The 17,243-nt window shown below is 44.7% G+C and overlaps 2 long non-coding RNA genes across 4 annotated transcripts; one reads left to right on the top strand and one right to left on the bottom strand.

Annotated features, from left to right (window-relative positions):
* The first annotated feature begins 937 nt into the window (after positions 1-937).
* LOC109775528 (uncharacterized) lies at positions 938-5,306 on the top strand. Of its 3 annotated transcripts, XR_012188953.1 has the most exons (8): positions 938-1,048; positions 1,189-1,328; positions 1,461-2,164; positions 2,792-2,905; positions 3,370-3,526; positions 3,893-3,994; positions 4,079-4,450; positions 5,103-5,306. It is a non-coding gene; the product is annotated as an uncharacterized lncRNA (long non-coding RNA). The 3 variants fall into 3 exon arrangements; XR_012188954.1 differs by lacking the exon at positions 2,792-2,905 and having other exon boundaries at positions 1,189-1,283; XR_002235826.4 differs by lacking the exon at positions 2,792-2,905.
* Positions 5,096-6,022, bottom strand: LOC141026594 (uncharacterized). The gene is made up of 2 exons (XR_012188955.1): positions 5,628-6,022; positions 5,096-5,551 (listed from the first exon to the last, which is right to left on the bottom strand). It is a non-coding gene; the product is annotated as an uncharacterized lncRNA (long non-coding RNA).
* Positions 6,023-17,243: the final 11,221 nt, after the last annotated feature.

Genomic DNA, 17,243 nt, shown 5'->3' with positions numbered 1-17,243 from the left:
GAAGAAGGGGAGCTGGGGTTTTTCTGTAGTAGTGAGGAAGAAGGGGAGCTGGGGTTTTCTGTAGGAGTGAGGTGAGGAATTTGGGGGTATGAGTGGAGCGAGCTGACGTGAGGTGGGTGGGGGTGAGGAGGAAGAAGAACACCCATGTTTTTTTGGGGGGCGGTGTGCTGGGTGTGGGTAGCGCCTCTCACTCAGTAAATATATGGACTTTTGAATTGATTTTACTATTTACTAGGGTGGATGGGCTGCTTTGTCTTGGGCCCAGAGAAACAATCTCTACTCCTAATGTCTCAGTTGGTAGTCTCCGTTCCGGGTTTATTTTCGTCCCACCATTTTCGTTCGGTTTTTTTCGTCCTCTTCCACCACGCTCTTTCACCTTGGTTTTTTACATCATCCTTTCCCACGCACGCGCAAAAAAAACCCCGAGTGACCCATCTGCCCTATCCCTAACCCACTCTCGTCTCCCTCCCTAGGACGCAGCCACCCACCGAATCAAATCCCGTCGCCGGGCTCGTCTGCCTCGCCGTGGCCGATGAATGCGTCGGCTGCGGCCACGCCCCCTCTCCAAACGGCGGCGATGATGGAGGGAGCAGCTCACGCTGCCAGGCTCCTGAGTGAACGCGTCAGGTCATCTCTCCTCGGGGCCAACCCCTCCTATTCATCGCATCTCTCCCTGACTCCATCTCCTCCACGAGATGTAGCACCACCCCACGCCATGGACGTCCTTGCCGGCTGCATCTCTCCATGCGCCGCCACTCCTATGACACTGCCGCCTGGCAGTCTCCACCAGCACCACGACGGGCGTGGCCTCTGCACGCGCCATCACCTCCCCTCCAGATCCGGCCGTCGTCGAGGGCATATCCATCCAGCAGTGCGCCGTCACCTTCCCTCCAGATCCAGCCGTCGTCAAGGGCGTATCCATCCAGCAGTGCGCCGTCATCCCAATCATCACCATCCACGGCGTCATCGCCCAGGCCCAGTCACAGGCCGGCAAGACCTCCATGATCTCCCTCTTCGTCTGCCAGGTCATTGAGACCAACATCCACGAGTAAGATGCCCAGCCCTCCCCCTCTGCTACCATCGCTGGATTTGTCAAATTGATTTTTTGGGCGAAGAATTTGATTTTAGGGTTAACCTGCTCGTCTCATTCGCGGAGATTCATTCATGTGTCGGACCACATGTGTACAGGTGATTTCCGCATAGCTTTTGTGTATGACGGCTGGAGGACCAACTCAGACCTCGCTTGCCTCAGGGTCAGGAGGTCCAAGGCGCCACAAGACCGGGCCAGGAGTTTGCGTAAACCTGGGCCAGGAGTTTATTTGATAAAGGTTTCAATTTGCGCCCCATTTCATGGATTAATGATGCCAAGAGCATACCATTTGTACAAAGTCCCAAGATCGATGTCTTCTCACATATCTCACATAATAACTACTCGTGCTCTGTTTTTTCTTTGTATTCAGGTTTCCAGAATGATTGGCCACACCTACCTAAAAAGTTCGGAATTTAACCATGAGCCCCTTCTGGCCTGGTTCCATATTCCAAGGCCCTTCCATAATCCAATTCTTTGTCCCGAACCATCCATTGAAGAACATAGACTGTGCAGAATATCAGTTTGTTATATTTGCATCAGATGAACTATGGGAGCACTTGAACAATCAGGAAGCCGTGGATATAGTTCATTGTTACCTCGGAATGTAAGATGATTTGCCATACTTCCTCATATATTATGCTTTCCAAGTGTACTAAAATATGCTTCCCATTTTAGTCTTGCCTTATATTGTTGATATGTAACCCAAATAGGTTAAACCGAATGTTGTATCGAAACATGTAGTATTTACTTGTAAAAGAGCAACTGAGAGCCTGGTGGGTCGGGATGAAGGAAGAATACCCCTGAGAGCCCAAACTCGAGTTCGAAAATATATGCAGAATATATGTTTGCCTCTGCTATATACATATGTAATTTTCCAGTCTATGTTTTCTGCTCCTCTTTGGCGCAATGTGGAAGATGTTGGTTTTAAAGGCTAGTAGGGAAGCCAGTGGTGGAGTAATCAGTGGTTTATGAGGTCATGGAGCCCAAGACCGGATGCAGCAGAAGAAGCAGCGTCGTTGCCGTGCACTAAGATGGTCAACAGAGTCTGTGAGGCGGAAGATCCATAGCATACAGGTGAGTCAGTAGGTGCTCATTTTATCTTTCTTCTTATGTTCCAATTTTATTGTTCTTTTCTGCATTAGAGTAGAATGAATATTTGTATTACCATCTCTTCTTATAGTTGTAACTCATGTGCATCAGTTGGGGTAAGCTTCTCAAATGCCTAACACCAATTAGTCTTCTAAAACTGAAGCATAGACAAAATTCAGTTAATGATCGAAGTTTCTTTTTAAGCGGTACACTATATATTGCTAACTGAGGGAACTTCTATTTGTGTTGCTTGTTTTTTCTAACAATCACTTGAGTGTGTTGTTTGCATTTTTTCAACCATCCATCGCTGAACCTACAAGAGCCTGGTACCAATCATACTACTTGGAGAACCTAAGAAAGTTGTTTCTTCTGTCTCCACTAGAAACCGGAAATGAGAACACCACCTCTGCGTAACTGAACCAAGTGACTGAAAATTTATGTTATATGGTACAACCTCACGAGAGAATTATTTCTGTACACGTAGAACACAGTTACATTTCTGAAGGCTTGGAAATCACACAACTTGCCTTGGACGCTTATTGACTTATAGTATTATAAACTGTCATTGTAAAGGTGGTTGTCTCTTTACCGAATTGCTCCTCAATTTTGTAGATTCGAGCAGTTGTTTATGCTCATAAGACTACTAGAGAAGATTTACATGTAGCCTGAGAAGAAGACCGATGAAGATCTTGATTGTATCAGGCATTCAGGCTATGATTTGGAGAGGTGGCTCTTTATTTTATTTGCCTGTGCCACTGGATGTGTACATGTACTTTACTCTGAATGTATGCATCATCTAATTTTGACTCAATCTAGGCAGGAAGAAAATGTATCCAACCAAAGGGAACATCATATTTTGTTAGTTGCCAATGTACGATACCTAAGTCTGAACACTAACCTAAGGTTCATGTTTCTCCTTATTAGCTTATTTTAAGAGGAACCGGGCATGTTTGCTTCTGTCTTTCTTTATTGGCTAACAAGCAAATTTTATAGCTTCCGTAAAAAATAAATATAGCAAGATCAATCTGGAATCTGAAATATATATATATATATATATATATATATATATATATGTATGTATGTATGTATATATATATGTATGTATGTATGTATGTATGTATGTATGTATGTATGTATGTATGTATGTATGTATGTATGTATGTATGTATCTTGAACTCTTCTTCTTGCAGCGGATGCGTTGGATATGCCATTCCTCAATGTGTACCTGGATTCTCTTTGGGCATCTAATTTTTGGGCAGGTGTTATTCTAGCAGCCCGCTTCGCTTTGGTCTTCAGATTAAGCAATTCTCTGCATTCAAGGGAAAGGTCAATAGCTGCTCTCCAAAGGTATGCCAAATTAATATGTTGTCTTATCACCATACCTTTCGATTATCTGGATGCAAATAAAAGTAGAAAAATCTTCTGAAGTATCCTAGAAGAAGCTCTCAGTTCTAATGAAACCCTTCAATTTAAACTAGGATATGACTTGCCATCTGTTGTAAAAGTGGACATAATGTTGACTCAAAATCGTGTTTGTGAAAGACCAACTGATTTCTTATATTTCATTCGAGTAATTTCGACTGTACAATGACACATTAACCATAAGTCATAACACATCTAGAATTCATGTACTGAATGCAATCGTGAAACCTGAACCTTGATGTTGTATTAGATCTATGATTATCCTGTTTATACAAACTTTTATTGGTGCAGCCAACGCCGGTCTGTATTCATCTGCTGAATCAGGTTGGCCACGACGAGGAGACGAACACGACCGCGTCGTCCCATCGACCTCCGGGGCCTTTGATATCTCAGGTTAGCTCGAAATGTTATGTTTCTTCTTAGGTTATAATATATTAATATTTGCCGATTCTTCACTAGATTCCTCGGTTCTTGCAGGGTGTGTGTCATGTTATGTTGGGTTTCCTATGATTTCGGTGCGGGTAGCTACATAGCGTCCGTGGGCCATGCGTGTGATGCATGCTAGGTAATCTTGACTCCGGTGCGACGGTGCTGGAACCGCCTCCGCTGGTTACGACTGCCGTGGCTATGCTTGAAGGCAGAATCACCACGATGACTGTAGTTGCCGCACTCAGATCGGAACGGCAGCCACGGTATATGATCAAGCCTTTACTGTCGTCCTCTGAATTTGGGATCACGTGCATCTGCAAGAGAAAGAGCATGAGAGCCTAAGAGGGTAGTACCACGTTACAAACAAGTTGATTTTTATCCATGGAATTGATCTGATGCGAAGCTGATGCCACATAAAAGGTTAACTGAGTTCTTATCTCCAATATGTCATGATGTTACAGTTCAATTATTTTCACCTCTCTAGCTACTATGCACGGAAGGTGTTTGCTAATTTGCACAATGATATTTTCTGGTAAAATACGCTAATATTACCTTCATTTTTTCACATTTTAGTGATGTCCTCTTATTAATCCCTTCTATAATCAAATCTGATATGTATTTGTTCATCTAGGCATCTAGCTGCAGGTGGAATAACAAGATTCAGTGTGTGCAATGACAACAATAAATAACATGTCATTAGGGAGACTTCTGACAATTGAACCCTGCTTTTTTTGGCATTAGTACAACTGTTCTACTGCATTATTCAACTATGCGCGATGAAGCTGATATAGGGTGTGGACTAGACAATTTATTCAGTTTTCTTCAAGAAGGTATGCAGATTGGGCATCAAACTAGACGACAAAGGATGTTGCACCTTACAACTTAAAAATTGAAAGATACTTTCTATTTTATATTGATGTGATCGCCAGCGAGAACAAATTTTTGACTGAATTTGTTTCATTAAAGTGAAGTTGTTCGGACTTTTGTTTGAATGTTTCTTTTAGTTGCGTTAAAAAGCATTGTGGATAATGTTTTTTTGAGCTGATTATGAGTAATGTTTGGTTCCATGCAGGACCAAGGAATGAACACGAAGCAAATTATAACTCTCAGGTTCATGGTTTAGGAGCAGGAAAGAACACTTCCAATTGTGTAGATGGGTCATCAGTAGCATTTCTCTAATTATTCTTATAGAGACTGATTTGGATTGTTGAAGGAAAGGATCTCAATTCTCAATAGCAAACTGCACTGGGACATCTTGGACCTATTCTCCACATTTCTGAGCTAGGTTAGTTGGACAGCATGTCATGGGGGGAAACCATTTCTTCCTTCCAGTCCGTGGGCTAAATTTGTTATCACCATATGTTTTAAATTTTGTGTCATCCTTGAACTTTTGAGGAATTGTTAGATATGTTGGTGAGCGGGCAGGCGGTGCTAGACATGGCAGGGCAAGAGAGCACGAGGGAGAATGTCGAAGGGGGCAACATAAATGAGAGTTCACCGTTATGCTCATGTGGTCAGAACCTAGAGCATGGATACAAGACCTCCATCATCGTCTATGGACATCAGAGCAGAGGAGAAGTGATGATGGACATCAGACCAGTGAAGACAGTGAGCATGGGCTCCTAGACGATACTTATCATATCATATTCTCAGTATATAGTCAAAAACTGTATGCCACATATACGTTGTGAATTACTATGATATTTGATCAATGAATTTATTTCTAAAAAAATATGTGGCAACACACGGCATTCAACTATAACTTCAACTTCAAGGGTGAACTTGTGGGTTTAGTCTTTATTTCAGCAATTAATGGGCAAAATAACCATCTCTCTATCTAACCAATTGATCAGTGAATTGGATAAGTCGATCAAGAGTAAAAAATGGTATCAGGTAATAACTGCATAAATTAATCACATGACAAGTATAACTACACGAACATTGGCAAGGCACATGCAGCCGACTATATAGATCATATTGGCAAACAGACTAAGCTAAATTCTTGAGGAATTCGACATAGGTCTTGCAAATTAAACAACAAAAAAAGTGTGCAAACCACAAAGGTGCAGTAGTCATATCATACATCTCTAACAGAAGTGTCGAACTGCAGTTACATTATATTATAGCTGAAGATGGAGTGGGTTATGTACTTGTATATACATGTATTGACCAATATGTATATCAAAATCTTCTAGAAGATCCACATTGAAGAAGATTTTTCCTGTATGATCATATTGTTTTCACTTCCTTCACCAACAAGGCAAAGAACTAAACAGAAAACAATCACTGATCTGCCATTACCTGTGAGAAAGAATTGGTTTGTAAAGGGAACAAACTCGCCTGTGAATAGGATATCTACTAGGACGATGAGGTCGGAACCTTCTTGGTGGATTCCTCGAGAAATATGACAACATCCACCATCTGATCAAACATAGGCCCCACACTATCACCAGTTGATTCCGAATGCCCGAGTCAGTCCAAGTACCTAAACTAGAGGGAGCAACTGAACAAGAGTCTTCCCAAAGCCAATGCGGGAGCCAAGCACGCCACTGGTGCCGGCGAGCACATGAGGCACACCGACAACGCACCACATCTTGGCCGGCTTAGAGATGCCCACCTCTCGTGTCACGGTCAGCACCTCATCCTCTAGCCGGCCCTCCACCGAGTACATCAAACTTTACATGACGCATTGCTCCCGCGCCTCCCCATACACTAGCGCGGGAGGGACGTGAGCTGGTTGAAACAATCCAAGCCGAAGGAGGACATCTGCATCTATGCCGACACCACGGTGGGTGGGTGGGGGGTTGTTGGCTGCGTGGGGGAGAACATCTTCATTTCCCTAATATGTTGAGAGAGTAAAAAAACTCATCGAGATACATACACTTCAAGCGAAGTGCATTTTTTTTAATTGCAGAATTTTATGTCACCGTCTTTTTTATACACGCTGAACTCATGCAGTGTGTTTATATATGGGACCAGAAAATATGTATTAGAAGGACTGAAATTTATAGCAATACAACTATAAGTCGTATGCAACATCCACATGATGAATTACAGTTTATTTGGATGATACTATCTCTATATATAATTATTTTGGCCCGTGGCAACGCACGGGCATTATACTAGTTACTACTAGTATAGTGGAGACACTCTACAGCTACCCAGAAAAACAATTACTACTAGTACAGTGGATACAATACCACTTCTGGCTCCTCCTAGGTCATCGAAACGTCTCCCTCTACTGAATGCCGTTATACTTTTGTTCACCACATGCGGGCGATGCAGCGCGGGGGCCCAAATGCCATCCACCAAATTAGAAGGCAGTATGCAGGCGGAGAGTCACCCCGGTCGTAGTGCGGCAATAACGAGTCATCGTATCACAAAACCCCACCTCCCCGCAGTCTAAGTTTGACGGACGAAGCAACCATCATTTCACTCTTCGCTGAATCCCCTGCTCCCTCACCGTCTACAAGAAAGGCAACACTCGCATCTACCACTGTTCTTCTCTCCCAACGAAGGGAAGGTAAGTGGATCCGTGATGTTGGTATATTTTCGTTCAGAGAAAAAAAAGAACTTTTGCAAAGCAGTAACCGATCCTCACTCTCTTTTTTGTTTCATTGTCATTGCGATTGTGTTTTCCTTTTAGTGGTCTCCTAGTATTTGTTAGTTTCATGATGGACCAAGGAGAACCAGGCAAAGATCTGCCGATATTGGAGCAGACGCGGGAGGCTGATCCCCATGAGACAGAGAGCTCCAAGAAGATGGAGGCAGCCACCGAGCCGACCCCTGATACGCTCATGGCCACTACTGAGATGGTCAACGCCCCGTTTGAGGTTACAGCCCCCGTGGCACTGCAGGAGCAGTTTTCCCCCTTCGAGGATGTGTCCCCCCCCCCCCGATGAGCTGCCCAAGGTGATTTTCTTCTTTGTCGATCTCGATTGTGGTTTTTCATCTAAGTATGTGGTGATGAATAATGCAAAATTTTAATAGCTTCGATGCCATGCTATACATAGTGGTTTAAATAACTTGTGTTTCTTATATTGGAAAGTAATTCAGAATTTGTTTCTGTTTCAATTAGAGCCCTGATGCAGACAAGGATTGTGTGGTTGTACATGTCACTCGCTATGAGGCGGATGACCTGAATATACGCACTGGGAAAACAGACTTTTTAGGCTGTTGGATCCTGGAAGCCATTTGCGCTTATACCAATGAAGAGTTGTATTCCAGCCTCACTGCTGACAGGCGTGTTGTCCAGGGTGTACTGAAGCACAAGAAGTTCAAAGCTACTCCTGCGTTTGTGAGGCATACTGTTCTTGTCAAGCTTACGCAGGAAGATGACGTGGCATGCCTCCACAAACAAGTTTATGAGTGGCGAGGCCACAAGGTTGTCTTCATGAAGGTTCACAGGATTGAGCTGCTGCCGGACGTCCTCGATGATGTTCATGGCAAGGTTCGTCCTGTGTCCAGCCCAAATTAGATCGAGGCATGAAATAGTTGCCCCAACTAGTGTTTAATAGTAGTTTGGATTGTGTCTACTTATCCGAACCTTGCCTGTTATCGAGCCCTCTGGGGCTAGTACTCTATTTGAATCCGTCTATGGGAAGTGCTGCTACTTTTGTGTGCCCATGAATCATGTGAGAACCATCGTAATTGTTGCCGAAACAGATGTGTCCTCACTAGTTTTTTCATGAATATGGCATGGTAAGACATAAGTTGTCACGGTTTATCATACAAGCAGTGTGTGTTTTGATGAAATAGAGTACTCGTTCGAGAACTGTGTGCCGACGTATACATAAGTACTTGTAAACACTGTTGGTGCTACCCCACTTGTAAGCAGTTGTGCAAAACACGGCACATTGGCTCAGCTCGCTTCAACACTAGGCTATCGACCAGCTAACAATCAACAATCTGCTATCTGACATATAAGCAACTATATGTATCTTGTTACAGTGGTTCATGCAGTTAACTGAGGCCACAATGTAAATTCCAAACGTTCACATGCTAGTCCAGCGTTCATGTGGAACACTCACGTTAAACTTGGCTTCATAAAAAACTTGAAAAGCATAAGTTAAGCAATTTTATACATCTAAATGATTCATAGAACATAACAAACATATACTAGTTCACAGCAAAATACAAAGTTGTGAGAAGGTTTACAAATCAGGAAAAAACAAGCAAGGCTTCTCTGAGCAAAGGGCCTCCCGACAGGCTTAAATTTCCTGGAGTTCACTCTGGTTTTTTCTTGTTGTCACCATCCAGGGTTAGGTTCTCTCATTCCGGAATAACCAATTATAATTGTGTTCTCAGCTGGAATGCTGAACTGAACCATGTAGTGTACTGACCAGCTGAAATTCTTGTGCATTCCACTAAATTTAAGCACCGCTATTTGCAGAAATAAGCAGACCACAATGCCTCTTGTCCGCGCACCTATCCAAAAAACCGCCATGCAACCGTGCCAGCTAGTCCTCGGTCCATGGATGAACTGGTAGAAAGTGCATTCCGGACTAGGATGCAGTTGTTTTCGCTCGTCCCTACACTGCAATCAGGAAGTAAAATGTACGAATCAACTTCTTTTATATTGCGTTGGTCATTCTACCTAGTAACTACCAATGTAGGAATACCTGGAAGATGGGTGGTTAGACGACGGCAACGAGGGATAGCCATCTCATTTTGCGCAGTTCTACTAAAACTAAGGTGTGTGCTTTTGATTGCGCGGATAGAAACGATACGGAAACAGACATCCCGAAACAATATGGAGACAGACATCCCTGTTTGCGCAAATACGAAATGCGGTTATTTAAACTGTGACAGATATTTGCAGTGGCGTATGATTAACAGCAGCATCTATTGTGTTATAATTGGCACTAGATTGACAGTATGAAAGTGTCCTTAAGTAAGTATCATCACATCATATCAACACTGTCACTAGATTAACATGCAGAACAATAGCATTAGTATTACTGTCATGAGAGTAGCACATGGTCAGTAAATGTGCAATCAAATTTTTGCAGTTCCACTGGGATGAAGCAATGTTAGCGGTGTGAGATTTAAGTGTAACTGCAAAAACACAATTGATGGGAAATAAAGCAAGACGGAAGCACTTCATAAAATGGTGGTGGCATTGCTTCAATTTATCGACGGCACTAGACCATTACTTATAGTGACATTAGGTGGCATTTCTTAATGTTTCATGTGATTTTACATTAACGGTAGCGATATGGGCGTAGGGACAGTAGGGGCATAAAGTGGTGAGGCAGATGTGGTTGCCGAGAGCGGCAAACACTCAGGCAGCATGTCTGCATTTGTCCCATTTTTTATCTCCTCGGCGACATTTTCCTATGTGAGCACAGGAAATCTAGACCTGCTCATTCTCATTTGCGTTGTCCCCCAACACCCGTCACTTTCTTTCCTTTTTCAACCAAGAGATAGGTCCACTTTCCCCCACCCTTTGCCATCCACCATGCTTTCTTCGTCTTTTCAACCAAGAGACCGGTTGGGTAGCCAATATCTACTACTTTCCCCCATTTCCTCTTATAACCAAGTCCTAGATTCATGCTACAGCATTCCCACTTTCTTCCCTGTTTGAACCAACTCTTAGAGTCGACTGTATGAACTAGCTTTACCTCCAATAATAGTAAAAGTCTAGGTGGCTTTGGAACAGCGGACAGAAGTAGAAAAATATCCACACGAAGCCAAGTGGGGAGCTGGGGCGGTAGAGCAAGGCAGGTTTCGAAGGAATATATACCTGAGGGTCGTCGGCATGTGGCAAAGACGGCGTCGGGAGGCCGCATCTTGGCCACAATACCGCAGGGAGGAAGAAGGGGTCAGAGGCCCTCCGGAGCCGGCGCTCTCTCGGAGAGAACGGCACGGCCGTCGATCGGGACGCGCGGGCAGCCGTTGGTCTCCTCCCTCGCCGCCGACGACAGCGTGAACGATGCACCTACACCCCTGCCCCGGTTGAGGTTGTCTGGCCGGATTTGTGACCAGCCGTGAGCTGAGAGAGAGTGTGGCCACCATTGTCTTGCTTAGATCTGGAGAGCATGAGAGAGTGAATGAGAGGAACCCTAGTAAAGCAAGTGCTAAGGCTCCTGCTTATATATATATATATATATATATATATATATATATATATATATATATATATATATATATATATATATATATATATATATATATATATATATATATAGTGGAGTGATTTTGTTGTACCAGCTTCAAAAAAAATGCGCTCCTACGTGTACCCGCGAGTAGGTGTGAGAGAACTAGTGCGTGTGTGCACCGCTTCTCTTCGTGAGAGTACAATATACTATGCCCAAAGAACGTTCGCCACAAGAGTAATAGTATAAGTGTGTGACGTGTGAGCTAAAATAAAATGTGCGTGACGTCTTTTGTTTTTTAGAAGTTCTGAGGGTAGGGTGTGAAGAGCACATATGTGTGTGACGTCTACCTGCAGATAGACAGTGGGTGCGAGAGGACTCGGGAGGGTGCGTGTGCGTGAGAGAGAGGGGGGCACGTATCAATGCAATGCATGTGTCCGTAAATCATTATCCGACAAACGTTCGCCACAAGCCTTTTCCTGACGAACGCCGTAAGAACCGTTAGATCGGCATCCGACAGTGTCGGTTTTGCCATGTCATTTAACAGAACAGCCACTCCTCCTACACACAAATCTTCCACGTGAGTGTTAGCAACTGCCGTATGCTCCCTCCATTCCAAAATGCAGTGCATATAGCTTTATTGAAAATTCGAACCTCGCAAACTTTTATCGAGTTTTCGTGTACCAAATTGCACATGTAGAATACCTTGTATATATCATTTCATTCATCTTCGAGAGGTAACTATAAAGATGGGGAGGAGTCTACAAAGAAAGACCATCGTATCACCTGCAGCAATTTCAACCATCCTTTGGTGTGGAGGAATATCATAGGAACTATATATGATATGATTTTTATAGGATTTTTTCCTTTAGAGCCAATTGGTTCATAGGAATAGATTCATATACTCCACATTTCAAAGGAAATAAACATGATATCATTTCTATAGCTTTAGAGCCACTTGGTTCATATGAATGGATTCCTATACTCCCATAATTTCAAAGGAAAATAAACATTAGTGTATTCAATAGAAAAGTTCCTATGATATGAACCAAATTACATCTCTTTTCTAATCCCTCCTCATAGGAATTGAGATACATGTCATCTCTAGATTCAATAGAAAAGTTCCTATGATGTGAATCAAATGACATCTCTTTTCCAATCCTTACTCATAGGAATTGAGATACTCCATGTCATCGCTTTCCCTACAACTTCCATGTATACATCTTCTATTCCTAAATAGCTAGTACAACCCACTAGTAGCTTTTTTCCAAGACATGCAACTATGGCACAAGAACTATATAGTGTGCGAATAACTTGAAAGATGGTCGCTGGATGAAGCTAATCCGACAGCGCAGAGATGGCAAATCCGAGCACTACTGGCCGTTGGATATCATCAACATTCCACCAGATTTGCCACATGTAAAATTTAGAAGACTCCATGGTTGAACTTAAGCATAATGCACAAACCTCAAAACACAAGCACTTCTCCTTTGTTCTAGAATCTTCCATATCATAATTGATTTTTTTTCTAAATGAATTGCCATTATTTGTTTTTTACTTTATGCTTTACAATGCACAACCCCATGAATCTTAACATTTTTATAAAACTAATTGATTTTGAATGAGATGAACTATAAGAACTAAACGAACATCTACATCATGCATATATGACTCAAAGCTTTACATGCTATAGTGTGTATTTATTCATAATTTGGTTTCGAAATCTCATGTGTTCAATGCATGTGTACCTTACTAGTTTTGAGTAGAGTAGCAAATTTCACGCGGCCCCGGGTATATCAAAATGCAGGGCCCAAGCATCATTGCCTTTCGGTCGAACCTACGTCCACAATTTTTTGTACGTACTATATCTCCACTGGTCCCCGAACCCAAAATGCTGCCTCGTTCCCCTAAAACCAAGCGGCCCACACATATTTAACGCGTCGACTCGAACTCAATCCCTCTCCCGTTTACTACGACGTGGACCCGCACACCGTAGTAGTACTCCTACAAACCCTACCGCCGCACACATCATCGGTTTTCTTCAAGAGGACGAGGGAGAGGCCGATTTGTAGTGGAGGCGCTTTAAAAAATGATCTGTAGTGGAGACCCCTACCCTAGGGTGCCCTAGGTAGCTGCCGCACGCATCATTGGTTTTCTCTTTTCTTTATGCTCTTGCGCCCTAGAGTGAAATGATGGTTGCTTCGTCCGTCCAGCTTAATGCGGGAAAGGTGGGGCTTTGTGATTTGACCCCTCATCGCTCATTTTCTACTACTGCGGCGCTACGACCGGGGTGCCTCCAATTCCAACCGCTGCTCCCAACTGTAATTTGGTGCATCGCACGTGGAACAAGACGGTGGATGAGCCACATGTCGGCCAAAGGGGTCCTGTTAAGTGTGTTGCCATTTCGTGTGCGGACTGACCCTGCTTGAGTCGCTAGCCAACACGACAGGTGCAGCCTACCACTTGGTTTTGCTCCTTGGTGAATCCCGACTATATTGATCTAAAAAGATACATACTGAAGTACCCTCTCCGTCTCGTTTTTTTAGGCATCTCGGTTTATAGGGCGTGCACGTAGCTCTAGGTCATCCATTTGAGTAACTAAATATGAGTTACTATGTCACAAAAAGTATATCATTGGATTATTAAGCGGATGTAGTTTCTAAACATATACTGTTCATCACATATATAGCCAGTTAAATTCTCAACCTAGAACGACGTGCATGCCATGTAAATCGATACGGAGGAAGTATAGTAGTAAAAATGAGGTGATTTTACCGAGCGATCGGCGGGGGAGCATGGCCTGTCATGCGGTCCCACGTGTCATGATGTACCAAGGCGATGTGCGTGTCCCTCTTGAGGCAGAAGCAATACTACGTGGTTTGAGATGATGGCGAACCGAAGTGTGAAATAATGGTTGCTTCGTCTGTCTGGGAAGGTGCGGCATTGTGATTTGACGTCTCATTGCTCATTACTACTACTACTGGGGCGGTACGACTGGGGTGCGTCCCCCCTGCTGTTCTGCACTGTTATTTGGTGCTTGACACGTCGACCCAGTTGCTATATGTCCAACATGTCGGCGACAGGAAGTACAGAATTCATGAAAGCGAGCGTCGACGGAGGAGTACAAGACACGGCTTGGGTTTTTGCTGCTTCGCGTGATCCATCGATACAAACCCGGACTAAAAAAAGGCGAGGGCGGGTCATTTCCCACGCGGCATGCAAGGGAGTTTGGCATAGTCTGTTCGAGGCAAGGAGGCAGGAAGGGAAACAAGCAAATAAAGGTTGAGCGACTTAGTTTTGGGAAAATCTGATTTTACGGAGTACGTACCCACTAGGGTTTATAGGGCTCATCTAAAAAACATTCATTTTTTCCATTTTATAAGTCTCAATTCTACTACTAGTAGTAGTACCATCACATGTTGGATTTCGAAGTGCGTTAGATCACCCGATGCAAGCAGTGTCAAGAGAAAACTCACCAATGCATGTAGAAGTTCATGGAAATTTAGTGGTCATTCATGCATTCGTTCTAATTAATATATGGGTAAACATAACTTCTTGAGAAAAACGAGCGTACTAATTACTTGTGCCAACTAGGAGTACGAAATTAATTCGACCACTCACCGTCTACCTTGGTTGGAGAGATTTTGAAATTGAGCCATAAACTGGAAAGGAGGGAGTAGTAACTTTTGTCTCGATTACTATTTGTGGCCTTGTATAGATGCAAAATGTATTTTTTTATAGTGGCCTTGTATAAGTAAATGGAGGGAGTACTAAAGGACATATATATTCCAAACAATATGATAATCTATCTAACCAAGGTAGTAGGGACGAGGAGTAAACGGAGGGAGTAGTAAAATTTTCTCCTCGTCCTGCGAGCCACCGTGCGTGTGGGTGAGGGAGCGGGCGTAAGGCGTACAGTACTACTACTAGTAAGGAAGCTTCACCTCATCCTGCGAGCCACCACACCCGTGGGCGGGGGAGACGGCATACTAAGCAAGCTTCTCCTCGTTCTGCGAGTTGACGGGACACATCAAAAGTACTCCAGTGTATAGAGCCTTGCCTCTAAGGTAGGCCCCACATGGTTTGCCTCTTTCTTAACATAACGCGTCAAGTCGCAATTTGTTTGTTCACCTATGGTAGACGATCCTCCCTCCACCAAGTGGACAACCAGTACACGGTCAAATTACCACGTGGGTTGCCTTTTCGTACAGAAATGAGCTCCACCATGTACCCGCGCGGGTGTGGTTGGGAAAGAGACAGGAGTACGTGCGCCGTGCGTGCACCTCTTCTCTTCGTGAACGTCTCCCACCTACGTGGGTGTGTGTGAGAGATACAAACCTAGACAAATGGCTTGTGCGGAATAACTACTCTTTGTAAGCCATTGTAAGAGTGGACAAAATGGTGAAGGAGGAGATAGGGGAGCGGCGGAGGTGTGCGATTCTTGGCCGGCGTTTGGCCTCGTTTAAATAGGAGATTAAATAGACGTCGGACGGGAGGAGCTCGGCTGGCGTTGCATTTAATGCCGGCCCGGTCATGAACGGACGTGTGTCCAGAGTGGGTTTCTCGGCTTCCACACGGGCGGGTTTCATGGAGGCGTTTGAATGCGGCAAGGAGGCGTGTTCAGCCGGGCGTGCAGCGAGTGGCGCCCTCGACTCTGACGTAGGACACCGTACCGTTCTTCCACTGACGTGTGGGCTCTTTGGGTACATGGCCTGCATGTCAGTGACCCAACGCAGGCAGCGCACAGCAGAGGAACTTTTGGTGGGCCAGGGCGGTCAGAAGCGGGCATTTCATAAACCGATGATTGTTCATTGAGTGTGACGTCATCCTTTTCATGTAGATAAGCCTACTATGTTGATAGCCCGTTCGATACGTTGTGATTCATAAAGACCGCTGCAAACATCAATGTTCTTCTTATCACAGATAAGATTGATTAATACCCGTAACAATCCATGTCCTTAACAAAGGGTGCATGCACGTATAGGTTGAGCGTGTGTCTTGCGTCCTGTGTTGTGTGCATGCAGGCGTGCGAGTGTTGCGTGCGTGCAAGGGTACGTTTCAGTGTTGCATGCATGTGTGCATGCGTGCGTGTGTTCGCGAGTGCATGTGTACGTGTCAGTGTTGCACGCTTGCATGCGTGTGTGTGTTCGTTATGTGTACGTGTCAGTGTTGCACGCCTGCATGCGTGCGTGCATGTGTATGTGCAGGGTGAGGCTACACGTCAGTCGACTGGCTTTTTCATCTCTGGTCATTAGATTTTCCAGCCGTTGGATACGAAATCAAGGGCCTACAGTTTATCATCAAACTCCACCCCCTGAGCCGCCAGCCACCACCGGCCGAACCGCCGGCCCCCGTCGCCCGCGGCCGGCCCGCGCCGCGCCGCCCGCCCCGAAACCACTCCCCACCGCCGGTCCGCCGCCGCACCGGCCATCCCTCTAGCCCCCCCCCCCCCCCCCGCGCGCGCCGAGCTTTTTCTCCAGCGATCCCCACCCCACCGCCCAATCAACGCGCCCCCCACCGCCGGCGACTGCCAACCAGAGGTCTCACGACTTCGAGTACCCACCGACCACTAATTTATTACCATTTTTGTCCTTCATATACGCGCTGACGGGTGGGCCGCTATGGTAATGTGCGCTGCTGAATGTGGATCGTTTGACTGGTCAATTGATCGTGTCATCAACAAATTACGGAGCTGTATGGTGAGCCAGTGACCATATGATCGCCCTAAAATGTATTTTATTAACACAGTACAGACTCAAACTACCATTTCTTTCTTTCATATACGGGCTGACAGGTGGGCCCCACGGTTACGCGCCCCGATGGTGCAACACTAGTTGCGCCACGTGGAACGTTTGACTGGTCAATTGATTGTGTCATCAACAAAATACGGAGTTGTACGGGTGAGCGAGTGACCATATAATCATGACATGTATTTTTTTAACACGGTACACACACAAGGGCTCATATATACGCGCAAGGACTCACCGCTATAAGCGCACACACGCAGACCCTACCCCTATGAGCACCTTCGAGAGAGTGAGCCAACATATGATCTTGAGATTTTACGAAGTCACCATAGGTGCCTCGTAGTCAAGTGGAACGTCTCCTCCCACTGA

This window comes from Aegilops tauschii, chromosome 7, assembly GCF_002575655.3.
Source record: "Aegilops tauschii subsp. strangulata cultivar AL8/78 chromosome 7, Aet v6.0, whole genome shotgun sequence".
NCBI lineage: Eukaryota > Viridiplantae > Streptophyta > Magnoliopsida > Poales > Poaceae > Aegilops > Aegilops tauschii.
The sequence above is the reverse complement of the archived record's forward strand: the minus strand, read 5'-3'. Positions and strand labels throughout refer to the sequence as shown.